The following is a 15,727-nucleotide window of genomic DNA, read 5'->3' as shown; positions in this document are numbered from 1 at the left end:
CAGTGAAACCAGTAGGAAATGTGGTTTTAGTGGTCTTTGGTGGTTTTACAGTTGTTCCTCAGCAGGACAGCCCACCCAAACCCGTAGAGCGCTGAGGGAAACGTGAGCTTTGGCTCGCCACATCAGATAATGACTGTGTCGCTGTGAAGCCCCTTGAGGCAACTTTGTAATTTGTGATATCGGGCTATACAAATAAAACTGACTTGACCCACTCCACAGTAGGGGTGTAAGAAAATATCGATACACTCAAGTATCGCGGCATTATCTTTTGTGATACTGTATCGATTCTCAAAACCACTATATCGATTTTTAATTGTTTATACGTAAAGGTCTGTGACAAACATTTTGTGTTGTACGTAACCCCACGACCGCTAGATAACAGTGTTGTAATCTATCTTCAGCCATGTGACTCTTCCACTCCAACAGAACAACGAAAACTGAGACAGGAAGTAGCATAAGCACAAAGAACACAGGCCTACGAAACCGCAATATATCGCCTTTCTTACAGTATCGCGATATATCACCATATATTGAATCGTAACTCCTGTATCTGATACGTATCGCATCGCCCGATTCTCGCCACACAGCCCTACTCCACAGCAGTCACAGAGTAACATTAACATGGGATCCCCGCATCACCATCAACACTACACATGGTTACAAAGACACTTCCTATGTTGCTCTTCAAATGAGATATCCACCATGTGTGACATAAGAGAGATGAGGATTGGTAACAATATGACTGTGTGTATTATTGTTTATAGGTTTATTGGCTATCTGGCCCTGTGATGGCCTGGCGGCCTGCCCAGGGTGTCTCCCCGCCTGCTGCCCAATGACTGCTGGGATAGGCTCCAGGATCTCTGCGACCCTGAGAGCAGGACAAGCGGTTTGGATAATGGATGGATGGATGGATGGATGGCTATCTTGCAACATTTTCCAATACAATGGTAACTTTCTGGATGATAGGATCATCTGCATTTGGGAGATGTGTAAGTCCTGAATTTCAGACACTATTTTCTTCTATCCAATCGATTAGATGGTTTGTTTTTTTCCGCATTGAAACTATTGAAATATCCCACTTCAAAGCCTCGAATGAGGACATTATATTGTGATCTCCTGTGATTAGGGAATGAAATGAGCCGCTTTATCTGACATTGTATTCTTACAGTGAATGTGTTCTCTGCATTTAACCCATCCTATTGTATAGCAGCAGAGGGCAGCTGCAGTACCCAGAGACCAACTGCAGTTCTTCTGTCCATTGCCTTGCTCAGGGGCACAGGCAGGAGTATTAACCCTAACATGCATGTCTTTTTGATGGTGGGAGGAAACCGGACCACCCAGAGGAAACCCACGCAGACACGGGGAGAACATGCAAACTCCACACAGAAAGGACCTGGGATGGCCTGGGGTTTGAACCCAGGACCTTCTTTCTGTGAGACACCAGTGCTAACCACTGGGCCACCGTGCTGCCGTATTGATCGATAACTAATGATTCACAAACTGGTGAGAAAATGAAAATGAGGCATCGATTAAAAAAAAAAAATTCAGTTTATGACTGATCATTGCGGTTATCACAGTTGCTCTCAACACAGGATTTACGAGACAGGACTCGCTATGGGAGCGGTGCGGTGGGGAGTATGTAGGTGAACTTAACAGTTTGAGTCACAGTTGACAGACAACCCAATCAGACAGGTATTCTGAAGCCCTGCCTGCTGTGCGTTAATGATTAGCGAGTGCCTCCATGTCTCGGCAGGTATGTCATCTGCCCTGATTCCTACTCTGGCTTTCAGTCTCTGGGTTCGCCTGTCTGTCTGCCTGCCGATGCGACAGGGCCACATCTCCGACATTGCCGTCATCATACCTGTTACTGCAATATAAAAAAGGGTGTGGAGGTTTCACACACAAAAAACAACACCCACCACCCGACTAGCCACCATCGAAAATGTGATGACACGATAAGCATGAAACTTTCTTTACTCTCTTTTACAATCTGAATTACAAATCTGAAATGAATTTACTGGGAGAAACCACAGGATTTACACTGCAGTAATTAAAACCTAACTACATATGAGATCTGGAAAGGTATCCACATATCTAGCATAATATCGCTTTTGCTTTTTCAAATAAAATGGACACTAACTCATATATGTGGGTCTAAACAATTTTTTTTACAATATGTTCCTATGACCCACGACCCGAATTCGGATAAGCGGCTTAGATAATGGATGGATGTTCCTATGAATAAACTGACTTTTAAGATTTGAAATTTAACATAGGCCTATATTAGAAGAATGAATGAGTGAGATCACTATACACCCTATAGTTGTTAAAATAGTTTGCTACTACATCTTATCTTATAGATATCATTACCGCTGCTACAGCTATCATTTTTTATCAGTTTTTATAACACAATATCCCTTCCATCTCTGCACACTTGTACATTACATGCACTACATGTATCCATCTATGTATGTATGTATTATGTATGCCATGGCCTCTCTTACTTGTACATATCTAGCAGTTTCACTTATTTATCCTGGTTTTTGACCTACATGTCTTCGTACAGCGGGAGGAAACCGGAGCACCCGGAGGAAACCCGCGCAGACACGGAGAGAACATGCAAACTCCACACAGAGGACAACCCCCAAGGTTGGACTAGTCCGGGGCTCAAACCCAGGACCTTCTTGCTGTGAGGCGACCACCGTGCCGCCCACAAGCGTTAGCTTTTACAAGCAAATTTTATCCAAAGGACAGAAGTGTCACGTGCTCATGACTTATGAGTCTGGCGCTGAGGGATTCCAGTTGCCCTGATACCTCTTTTCCATGGTGGCAATGTCCCGGTGAACCCTTTAACCATGTTCGTCACCGACTGCACCAAGATCAACAGGGAAGAAGTCCAAGTGTGACTGCTGAGATAGGCTCCAGCATCCCCGCAACCCTGAGCAGAATCAGTGGTTTGGATAATTGATGGATGGATGGATGGATTCTGGTTTTTTTCTTTTTACACTGCACCTGTTCTTACCTGCTACCTTCAAAGACCAAACTTCTGCATGGGGATGGATAAAGTGCAGTCTTATCTTATCTTATGTTGATGTGACTGATAAAGTGCAGTCTTACCTTATCTTATCTTATGTTGATGTGACTGATAAAGTGCAGTCTTATCTTATCTTATGTTGATGTGACTGATAAAGTGCAGTCTTATCTTATCTTATCTTATGTTGATGTGACTGATAAAGTGCAGTCTTACCTTATCTTATCCTATGTTGATGTGACTGATAAAGTGCAGTCTTATCTTATCTTATGTTGATGTGAGTGATAAAGTGCAGTCTTACCTTATCTTATGTTGATGTGACTGATAAAGTGCAGTCTTACCTTATCTTATCCTATGTTGATGTGACTGATAAAGTGCAGTCTTATCTTATGTTGATGTGACTGATAAAGTGCAGTCTTACCTTATCTTATATTGATGTGAGTGATAAAGTGCAGTCTTATCTTATCTTATGTTGATGTGACTGATAAAGTGCAGTCTTACCTTATCCTATGTTGATGTGAGTGATAAAGTGCAGTCTTATCTTATCTTATCCTATGTTGATGTGACTGACGCCTCTAAACTCAGTCTTAAACACTCAAAGGCAGACATTGGGGTTTGGTGCATTACTACATGACTGACCACCACCTCCGCCCGGCAGCTAAAACCCTGCTGTTTGAAGGCCTCCGTTCTCCGTAGCAACACCCTATAGACACCAGGCAGCCGGCCCACAAGACAATACCTCCGGAGTTTGAGCGGAGGTCATTCGCTGCGGGGGTCTTGTCGCGTGGTGGAGGTGGTGGTGGTGGTGGGGGGCAGAGACGCCTTTTCTTTAGCCGGTCTCACGAGGAGGCGAATTGCACGAGAGCAAAAAAAAATGCGCATTAAAACGGACATGGAGGAAGGTGACACCGAGCCCATGTGCCCGTAAGCACGGTGCGTCCGCCGATAGCTGCGGCATGCCTCCCGTGAGCTGGCCCCTCTAGACCGCGCAGAACCCCCCCACCCCCCACCCCGAAAAACGCAACCACACCTCAGACGCGAGCCTGGAAAAGCCTTGCCTCAAAATGCGTGTGCTCGTTACAATGTAATAATCAAATCTATCGCGTTATAACGCGGCTATCGTCGCGGCTGAAACCACACGCACAAAAGGTGGACGTCTGTGCGGGCTGCTTCTCATTAACGGCCTCCATAGGCGGGTCACGTCGATGTAACGGCTCCCTCCGAGGACGTGCATGGACGTCGAACCCTATGCCACCTTGCCTCCCCCCCCCCCCACACACACACACAGTGACAGTTTCAGGCGATGTGCCACCCATACACACCAGCCCCGGCCAGGACAGCCGACCCCCCCCCCCCCCCGCCGGCCGAAATACGATGCGCCGCCGCTGCTTATTCACGAGTGGATTAGGGAATAGATAATTAAATCTCTCACCTTCACAATCTTCACCGAGACGCGGACGAGGCTACAGCTCGAGGGGGGGGGGGGACGGTAAACGAGGTCGTTTCTTGGGGGTTTTTTTCCTCCCCTCTCTCTCTCTCTCTCCTCTCTCTCCCCCACAACTGGTATAGGTGTGTACCGCAAATGCGGCTTTTACCATCGCACCGCTCTCTCCGTGGCGGCCGCGCTCTCACACTCTCCGCTCGCTGGGAATAAAACGGAGGAGGGGGAGGAGGAGGAAGGGGGGGGGCGAGGCCACCGCTTGGGCCCCCCTGTAAAGCAACTTCCTGCACACGGGCCAATCCGACGCGAGAACGCGTTTTTCGGTCACGCCCCGGAGACAAAGCGCGCCAATCGAACGCTACAACCGTTCTCCGGTCCCGCCCTACGAGCGGTACAAATGCGCATTGCCTTCTAAGTGGCGCACACGGGCCAACGGTCGACGAATGAGATTCGAGATTGCAGGGACGTCCCCGGCTGTAGCCAATCACAGAGGGGGGGAGGGGGGGAAGGCGGGTCTTGTGAAAGACTGACGTGGGACAACGCCAATCGGGGCAATGCAGCAGGTGCCTGTTCCAACGACGTAGCGCTGTTACGGAGGGGGAACCGGTCGTTCTTTGTTGTGTCTGTCACGGCGTGCATCCGGCGGACGGGCTGGACTCGCGGCCGGTCTTGCGGCGCATGTGACACAACGGAGAGTTTGGCCAGGATGATCTGATCCTGGATCTGCACGTTCTGCACTGTGGGCTGCAGAAAACCCGAGATACTCGCAATTCGGCCGCCCCCTGATTCTCCACCGACAGGCAGAGGTGGCAAAAGTACACACATTCTTTGCTCAAGTAGAAGTACAGATCTACTACTACTACTCTCGGCTGCTCCCGTTAGGGGGCGCCACAGCGGATCATCCGTTTCCATCTCTTCCTGTCCTCTGCATCTTCCTCTGTCACACCAGCCACCTGCATGTCTTCCCTCACCACATCCATAAACCTCCTCTTTGGCCTTCCTCTTCTCCTCTTCCCTGGCAGCTCCATATTCAGCATCCTTCTCCCAGTATACCCAGTATCTCTCCTCCACACATGTCCAAACCATCTCAATCTTGCCTCTCTTGCTTTGTCTCCAAACCGTCCAACCTGAGCTGTCCCTCTAATATACTCCTTCCTAATCCTGTCCTTCTTCATCACTCCCAATGAAAATCTTATCATCTTCAACTCTGCCACCTCCAGCTCCACCTCCTGTCTTTTCATCAGTGACACTGTCTCCAAACCATACAACATAGCTGGTCTCACAACCATCTTGTAAACTTTCCCTTTAACTCTTGCTGGTACCCTTCTGTCACAAATCACTCCTGACACTCTTCTCCACCCACTCCACCCTGCCTGCACTCTCTTCTTCACCTCTCTACTGCACTCCCCGTTACTTTGGACGGTTGACCCCAAGTATTTAAACTCAAATGCCTTTGTCACCTCCACTCCTTGCATCCTGACCATTCCGCTGTCCTCTCTCTCATTCACGCATAGGGCTCAAGTAGAAGTACAGATACTTGTGTAAAAATGAGACTCTGGTCAAAGAAGAAGTACTGACTCAACTTCTTTACTCAAGCCGAAAGTAAAAAAGTACAGGCTCTGAAATGTACTCAAAGTAAAAAGTACAGGCTCTGAAATGTACTCAAACTAAAAAGTACAGGCTCTGAGATGTACTCAAAGTAAAAAGTACAGGCTCTGAAATGTACTCAAAGTATAAAGTACAGGCTCGGACGTTTCACCATGTCGCCTTTATTTCTAGTCAAAGTTACATTATCGTTGTGTTTTACTTTAGTTGAAGGCACAGATTAATTTGAATAGTCTAGCCCGAAAACAGTCCATGGACAAAAGGTCGTTTTATAAATTCGAAAGTCCATGACTTCCATCAAGGCACCGTGGATATTAGCCAGAGGAGTAGGTCATTTTATGATAGGTCCATCCCCTATGAATAAGCGTTTCGACTAGAGACTGACTTGTGATTCCACAAGGTTACAATGTTAACAATCGACAATTCCCCTCAAACGCATTAAAACTAAAGTGACGAACCTGTTTTGAAAATGGAAGGAGTAGAAAGTACAGAAAGTTGTGTTAAAATGTAGCGCGTAAAAGTAAAAAGGTGTCAGAAAAATAAATACTCAAGCAAAGTACAGATACCTGAAAACATACTTAAGTGCAGTAACGAAGTATTTGTACTTCGTTACTTCCCACCTCTGCCGACAGTTTACGTCTCCGAGTCGCCTCCTGGGTGGCTGTCGGGCAAGACGAAACACTTTCTGCAGTTCATTAAACCCTGAATTGAAACAGAGGACATAACCCCAAAGCAGTTCTGCAACTTGTGCACGATGACGCGTGTTGCTGCATGCAGACAATCTGTGACTGCTTTCTTTTCCACACAACTGCGTCTCGTGAAGTTTGGCCTTCTAGAAAACGAGCGAGCGCAATTTGGTAAATTGATGCGCGTGGTGTGTGTCTACCTCAGGCTCAGGTCCTCTACCAGAGGCCTGGGAGTTTGAGGGTTCTGCGCAGTGTCTTAGCTGTTCCTAGGACCACACTCTTCTGGACAGAGACCTCAGATGTTGTCCCTAGAATCTGCTGGAGCTCCTCTCCCAGTTTGGGGGTCACAGCCCCTAGGGCTTCTATCACCGCTGGGACTACTGTGGATTTCTCCTTCCACATCCAGTCTAGTTCTTCCTTCGGCCTTTGGTATTTCTCTAGCTTCTTGTGCTCTTTCTTCCTGATGTTGCCATCGCTCAGGATTGCTACATCGATCACTACCGCTGTCTTCTGTTCCTTGCCGACCACCACACTGTCTGGTTGGTTAGCCAGCACCTGCTTGTCAGTCTGGAACTTGAAGTCCCACAGGATCTTAGCTCTGCCATTCTCAACCACCTTTGGCGGTGTCTCCCATTTGGACTTGGGGACTTCCAGTATGTATTCAGTACAGATGTTCCTGTACACTATCCCAGCCACTTGGTTATGCCTTTCAGTGTACGCTTTCCCAGCTAGCATTTTACACCCTGCTACTAAGTGCTAGACTGTCTTACGGACCTCTTTACACAACTTGCATCTTGGGTCTTGTCTGGTGTGGTAGAACCCTGTCTCAACCGATCTGGTCCTGAGTGCCTGTTCTTGTGCTGCTATGATCAGAATCTCTGTGCTGTCCATCAGTCCAGCCTTTGTAGTCACTGGTAGGATTTTGTGATATCAGCTACACTACCGTTCAAAAGTTTGGGATCACCCAAACAATTTTGTGTTTTCCATGAAAAGTCACACTTATTCACCACCATATGTTGTGAAATGAATAGAAAATAGAGTCAAGACATTGACAAGGTTAGAAATAATGATTTGTATTTGAAATAAGATTTTTTTTACATCAAACTTTGCTTTCGTCAAAGAATCCTCCATTTGCAGCAATTACAGCATTGCAGACCTTTGGCATTCTAGCTGTTAATTTGTTGAGGTAATCTGGAGAAATTGCACCCCACGCTTCCAGAAGCAGCTCCCACAAGTTGGATTGGTTGGATGGGCACTTCTTTGAGCAGATTGAGTTTCTGGAGCATCACATTTGTGAGGTCAATTAAACGCTCAAAATGGCCAGAAAAAGAGAACTTTCATCTGAAACTCGACAGTCTATTCTTGTTCTTAGAAATGAAGGCTATTCCATGCGAGAAATTGCTAAGAAATTGAAGATTTCCTACACCGGTGTGTACTACTCCCTTCAGAGGACAGCACAAACAGGCTCTAACAGGTACTATTTAATGAAGATGCCAGTTGGGGACCTGTGAGGCGTCTGTTTCTCAAACTAGAGACTCTAATGTACTTATCTTCTTGCTCAGTTTTGCAACGCGGCCTCCCACTTCTTTTTCTACTCTGGTTAGAGCCTGTTTGTGCTGTCCTCTGAAGGTGATCCCAAACTTTTGAACGGTAGTGTACATCTTCTATTTGTCAATGGTACCTCCCATGGAGGGGCTTGATCTTCCATGATACCTCCTCTTCTTCTTCCTCCGCTCTCTCTGTCTTCTGCTGCCTGAGGTATTCACTCAGCAGTTCGTCCTGGGGAGCCCAGTCTCAGTCTCAGGCTGCTGGAGTTCGGGTGGACCCCACCATGCATTGTGAGGGGTTTCCGTGTTATCTCGTCCTTTGGCCAGCTTATTATTCCAGCTGGGTGCCTGATGACTGGTAGGGCATATGTGTTGATGGCTTGGAGCTTTTATTCTTCCCATTTTCTGAAGGTATTTGGTTGTATAGCCGACCTCCTTGCTGCATGGACAAGGACCAAGAACCTGAACTGAGATACATATGTGTGTGTGTATGTGTGTAGGCTAATTGAATATGTATGTAAATTTATTATCTATTTATGATAAATATTTATGATATTTAGTTACTTTTTGCACATACCTTCCACACATGAAATCCCTAACAGAAAAGTCAAGTTATCTGAATCTAAAGTTATCATATGCTTATTGTCATATGACCTGACCACTAACAAACAGCTAGAATCATTTTTTGTTTTTTTACTTCTGATGGTGGGGTGGCAGAAGGGGTGGCCAGGTATTTATTGTGGTAGTCCCAGCCACCCCTGACCACCCCATAGATCTTCCCTTTAGTTGCTTCTCTGGTGAAAGGCAATCGGTTCAAAGAAAATAAGCGTGTGAGTTGAGGTATGACGGAGAGGTGGACTACCAGGGAAGAAAACGGTGAATTTCACTCATAGATAAAATCAAATGACCATGGCTTGTTTGCTATAGTCTTTGGACCTATGACCTTCCCTTGAGAACAGAGAGTTAAGAATAAAAGAGGCAACGAATAAGTTCAATCTGTGTTTTTTATTTGCTGAACTTTCCATTTAAACTAGTCTAGCAGGAGAAATAGGTTCACATGTACCCGCATGGCTTTTTTTAACCTGTTGTTTTAGGACCCTAATAGTGTCTAATTAAGAATTTTTCATGCTGCCAAGGTCAACTAATGATTGGTGAAATATTGGTGAAAAACAGGCAAATTACAAATTTTAGGCCCCTAACAATAAAGCTTTTGCTATTTTGCTTCATAGTAGTTTCCTGCAATAGACAAATGAAACTAGTTTATTCTCTTGTATCAATTGTGAGGTTATTTAATGGATGGCAGTCACTCTTACTGACATAGATGGCAATCCGATAATAGATAATTGAAAGCAAACGTCATCAAAATCGTTTCACTGATCATCATCGTCGTCATCCACCTCATCATCCATCCATTATCCAAGCAGCTTATCCTAATTAGGGCCGTGGGACTCTGGAGCCTATCCTAGCGGTCATTGGGCAGCAGGTGAGGAGACACCCTGGACAGGCCGGCAGTCCATCACAGGGCCGACGACACATTTACACCCTGGGACAATTTAGTACGGCCGATTCACCTGACCTACATGTCTTTGGACTGTGGGAGGAAACCGGAGCAGCTGGAGGAAACCCACGCGGACACAGGGAGGACATGCAAACTCCACCCAGAGGATGACCCCCAAGGTTGGACAACCACGGGGTTCGAACCTGGGACCTTTTTGCTGTGAGGAGACAGCGCTAACCACTGTGCCACTGTGCCGCCCCATCTCACCATCAATCTCCAACTCATCAAAAGTGACCCCAGGGGGTTGATTATTTGCAGTATATTTGCAATGAAAGTGCAATCAAAACAAACCTTTAAGGTGAAAAATCTAAAATATAACACAAAAAATCAAAATAAATCATAATTATTTACAAATTGGCATGAACAGCAGCTCAATGCTGCTACTTATCAACTCCACTTGGTTGCCATGGTAATTACCTATTGTTTCCTGGTAACTGCTATACACATTTAGAATATCAATCATCACCACTCAGCAAGAAAGAAAGCCACTTTATTTTGTCATTGTACGTGTTACAAAGAAAGTTGTCTTCTGCATTTAACCCATCTTATTGTATAGGAGCAGTGGGCAGCTGCAGCGCCCGGGGACCAACATCAGTTCTTGTTTCCATTGCCTTGCTCAGGGGCACAAGCAGGAGTAGTAACCCTAACATGCGTGTGTTTTTGACGGTGGGAGGAAACCGGAGCACCCGGAGAAAACCCACACAGACATGGGGAGAACATGCAAACTAGATACAAGATACCGCAAGAAGATTTTACATCTGATATGCAAGTATTACCTACATTTTTTACAACTGGGAATATTTCATATCACTTCCATTGATAATATGAATATATATTAATAATATATAAGGAGTATATAATAATCAAATTAGCTTACTTGCTAGATAGCTAGCTAACACTAGGTAACGTTAGATAGCTAACTTAGACAGTTTGTAAGTAGGCTACCAGTAAGCAAGACCTTATTTGTACTTACAGCTGGCCAACACTTCCATGAAACTAATTTCATGTTGATATTATTCTTTCCTCTGTAGTGGCAGACTGATTATATAAAAACAACAAACCATGAGGAAAAGGGGAAAAGTGATCAGACTTCTGGTCACTGAGATCCATGCCCTCCAGTTAGACCAGGAGGGGACAGGCAGCCAGGTTGTGCTCTACCTGCATCATGCCGTCAAGGTGGGCTTCAAGTTGGCAGTAATGCGGACCCGGACATCTTCTTCATTCTTCATCATGCTGACGCCATCAACCTTGCCATCTGCCTTGACACTGGCATGGCCCGGCACTATCAGCTGGTCCATGTCAAGGAGCTGGCCAACTCTCTTGGGTAGCCATACTGCAGCACCCTGCTTGGCTACTACGTATTCAGTGGTGGACTGTATCAGCACCTTCAAGGGCAAGGGCAAGGTGGCTCCGCTCAAAAAGCTCCAGAAGAACCCCAAATTTCAAAAGGAGTTCAGGTTGGCGGATGAATTTTTTTAAGATAATTTGGCATGTTATGTATATTGGACCGATTGCAAGATTTGGAAACAGCAAACAGCAATTATCCCAACAATCTTTTTAGAGTCAGCTGGGCGATGAGTGGAAGGTGAAGCCAGAAGTGTAGGAGCAGCTGGAGGGTTTCACATGTGTGATATACAGTCAAGCACGTGACACATCGGTCAACCTGGTCAGTCAACCAGTCAACCTGGTTCCACAATCTTTTTGACTCAATTTCGCTTGCCTGCCCCCCTGCCAAGACTCACTCATCTCCCACATCCAGTGGCGGGCAGCTAAGCCGATCTTCTGGAGGCCTAACCCATATGACGAGGGGTCAGGGGTGGGAAAAGACAGAGGGAGGGATTTTGCAGTCTGGTCTTGTGGACCAATTCTGCTCCCATCTTTCATTGACCTGTTGGTTGCTGGTGTCATCAGTCATGATGATGAGGGGGAAGAGGATAAGGTGGAGATTGACAATGAGATGGATGATGATAAGTGAGACAGGGGGGTCGTGAGGACTTTGCTTTCAATTAGCTAGTATCAGCAGATTGCCATCTATTTAAGTTAGTGATTGCCATCCATTTAATAACTTTGCAATTGATATGAGAATAAAAACTAGTTTCATTTGGCTATTGCAGGAAACTATTGTGAAACAAAATAGCAAAAGTTATATTGTTATGAGCCTACCATTTTTATTTGCCTGTTTTTCACCAATAAAGAGTGATTGTACCATGTCAATGACATTTCCATCTGATTCATGGTGTCAGAATTATATGTAAAACTGGGTTCATTTTTCTTTGTATGTTGTCTGGTTCAGGAGTTATGAAAATCAGTGTTTTTCGCCACTTGTGTGGTCATCAATTCAAGATGGCCATCAAACAAACCCCATGAGCCATAAGTTGGCAACCTTGGCAATATGAAAAAAAAAAATCTTAATTAGACACAGTTATGGTCCTAAAATTATGCCATGCGGGTACATGGGAACCTCCTTCTCGTGCTAGACTGAAGCACTCTGTATCACAGCCTGCTGTCAAGTTACATGTCAGTGTGAACAACAGAGGAGTGTTTTTACATTATCTGTAGAAAATAAGTGACTGAGGAAAAGAGACTAAAAAGTTAACTGATTTCAGCCAACTACAGTTCACTGATTTATTTGCGTGATACACATATGAAAATACGTATGTTCTGAAAAAATGTAGGACCTATAGGTGCATAGTGAGACCTACAAACCAGGGTTATAATCAAATAAATCCCCTTGTCAGTCATATTGTGTGGTGTTAAAAACTATCACAGTGGTTAAAATGATGGTACTCTAAATTCAAGTTACACTCCAAAGAAGTGGAGACAGCCGGACAGGACCAACCATGTAACCTGCAAACAGGACATGGTTGGCCGTACACAAGTGGAGGTGTAAGGAAAAGACACAAACATAGGTTTTCGTTAACATTAATTAAAACAGAATACCCTTAAAAAGACCATGGTACCCCCCTGAGGTTACCGCTGGCTATAATCTCAATAACTCAAGTGAAAGATTGCTAATCTTGTTTGGAGGTTGTCCAGTAGCCCACTGATCAGTAGCTTATCTGAGGTGCTTTTGCAGAGGTTAGTCAGTGATATTTGTCTCTGAGAGCCATGTTGCTCGGATGCAAAGAACATTTAAGAGTCCGCAAGTAGTGCAGAAGGTGTCTGCAAGCCAACATGAATACGGAGAACACTTGTAAAAAAATTGCACTAGAGTTAAGTTTCTGCCATCTCTAACTTCTTTTAGTGACCAGAGAACAACACATTCAGGTAACATGATAGTAAATGAGCAAAGTACCTCAAACAAAATGGAATCTAAATAAACATTACATTCCCATTTACCCGATTAAATATAACATTACTGGGGGCGTCCGGGTAGCATAGCGGCCTACTTCGTTGCTTACCAACACAGGGATCGCTGGTTTGAATCCCCTTGTTACCGCTTGCTCGGTCAGGCATCCCGACGGACATAATTGACCCGTGTCTGCGGGTGGGAAGCCAGATGTGGGTACGAGTCCTGGTCGCTGCACTAGCGCCTCCTCTGGTCGGTTGGGGGCGCCTGTTCGGGGGGGTGAACTGGGGGGGTAGCATAATCCTCCCACGCGCTACGTCCCCCTGGTGAGACTCCTGTCAGGTGAAAAGAAGCGGCTGGCAACTCCAAATGTATCGGAGGAGACATGTGGTAGTCTGCAGCCCTCCCCGCATCGGCAAAGGGGGGGTGGAGCAGCGACCAGGATGGCTCGGAAGAGTGGGATAATGGGCCAGATACAACTAGGGAGAAAAGGGGGGGGGGAAATCCAAATAAATAAATAAATAAAACGTTACTAAAATGTGCAACTGCTGCAGAGCCTACACCATAACACACCATAATACAGTTCAACTCATCTTAACAGCATCAGTGCATCTTAATGAAGAGCATAACCACAGTAACCTTCTTTGCATAGACATTTTTGTCTAAGTAGCACAACATGTTAGAAAACGGTGAGGTGTTGGGAGAGGTGGGGAATAATTCCTGTAAGAATTAAACAATTCAAAACATAGCCATACAATAAAAAATGAGGTTTAAGCATATCTTAAACATAAATCAGACTGCACCGAGGCAGGTGAAGGGCTATTTAAAAAAAAAAAAAAAAATCCAGTCTGGTTTGAAGGCACCACCCACTAAAACCACTCTCCCGTTTCGTGAGATCTATGCCAACCAAAACACGAGATTAGGATTAGTCAGCAGTCACTTCTAGTTTTGCAAGCAGAAACGAATAACGACGGAGAGAGAAGGTTTCCGGTCCCACCCTCGGCCGCTCGGGGTCAGACTCTTCACGGTGAAAGCTGTGAAACGACCGTCATCGACACGTCTCTTCCGCTGCAACACAGTCCAGCTGGTAACCGAGCCCATTTCACACTTCCAGCGCATTCTTGTTTAGCCCGTGAGACCAACAACCTGTACTTGGATTCAGGCCCGACCTTGAACAGTCTGCCACAGGCAAAGATGCTATCACGGTTATGACGACACGGTACTGAAACGCAAAAGGTAACTGAGAGACACACACACGTCGTTAGTCGAGTTCCCAACGCAGGACGTGCAGAGCGAGATGCCGGTGTAGTAAAGAATGACAGGTGGTTAACTGATCTGGACAGAAATGTGAACACATCCTACACCAAGAGCACAGTCCTTGCATCACTGCTGAGGTTTGAAAAATACCTAAATACTCTATATTCCTCCCTGCAGACACGGCACTCGACTGAAAACAAAAAAGTTAGACTAAATAAAGCAAATGTCCAAGTCGACACATTTTCTTTTTTTTGTATTACAAGTAGAAAACCCACAACATACAGTGCATTACACGTGAAAGAAACTGCTTAAAATCGCTGCTCATTTTCAGCCGTTTCTCCATGCTGAGTTTGTTTTTTGGCTCCAACAAGTAGCTTCACAATCAGTGGAAGACACAACAGACCTCAGGCTGAAACCATGTGAAAAGGTCCACTATCCTTACTTACCATAATAAATAAAAAACATTACCGACAAAACCCAAACATTTCAAACACATGGGGGGATCTCTTTACTTTCCAAGCTAGTTTTCAGGTTTTAGGGGTTTGACTTGGAAGGATGTCACAATGACTTAATAGATCCACGTCTGTTAATTTCACACAGACTTCATGAACTCATGAAGCGTCGTTCAACTTGGAAGTGCAGTTGCAGGTCTCAGCCGTTAGAGGGCACTGTTGTGCATCCTGTCAGCTAGGTGTTAGAGCCAGCTGTGCGTATAGCGGTGGTGAGGGGCTGGTTGTGAGACTTAGCAGACAAGTTTATATGACTGTGAAAGATCGCCAGGTCCAATCAGCCAACACGGGTCAGTGAAGTGACCGTCTCCCCATCAGAGTGACCCAAAATGTCTCCCTCTCTCCCCTCTTTTATATCTGTCTCTATCTTTAGCTCTCTCTCTCTCTCTCTCTCTCTCTCTCCTCTCCTGTCTACATGGAGCTGTGTGCCATCTTCTATCATGTGCGCCAGACTACTCTAGCCATTTTTTTCCATAAAAAAAAATCCCAATCTCTTCCTCCCATATACAGACTATTCCAAGGACAGTTCAAGAGGACACCCTTACCTTTTCCCATTCAGTCTTACCTGTTCCTCTGCTTCATCTGCTCCTCTTTCCTCGTGAACTATGTCACCCTCTCTCGCTGTCTCTTTACTGAATGTGACTCGCCCTGACTCTTCAGTCATCGTTCTCCTCTACCTTCTGAAACTGTTGCCTATATCCGCCTAACTCCACCTGTTTACGTCTGTCCTGTGTCCCCTCGTTCTGTAAACTCTGTGGTCATTTTCCTGTCTTCTCAAGCCTTAAGCCCCTAATCCCCGTGAGG

At 45.5% G+C, this 15,727-nt stretch overlaps 1 protein-coding gene across 1 annotated transcript in view; it reads right to left on the bottom strand.

Moving 5' to 3' along the window:
- Positions 1 to 4,540, bottom strand: part of myh14 (myosin, heavy chain 14, non-muscle) — a 46,826-nt gene extending 42,286 nt beyond the window's left edge. The window contains exon 1 of the mRNA XM_056286001.1: positions 4,464 to 4,540. The gene's annotated coding sequence lies outside the window, so the exon portion shown is untranslated. The remainder of the gene's footprint in view (positions 1 to 4,463) is intronic.
- Positions 4,541 to 15,727: the final 11,187 nt, after the last annotated feature.

This window comes from Lampris incognitus, chromosome 9 (genome assembly GCF_029633865.1).
Source record: "Lampris incognitus isolate fLamInc1 chromosome 9, fLamInc1.hap2, whole genome shotgun sequence".
Taxonomy (NCBI): domain Eukaryota; kingdom Metazoa; phylum Chordata; class Actinopteri; order Lampriformes; family Lampridae; genus Lampris; species Lampris incognitus.
The sequence above is the reverse complement of the archived record's forward strand: the minus strand, read 5'-3'. Positions and strand labels throughout refer to the sequence as shown.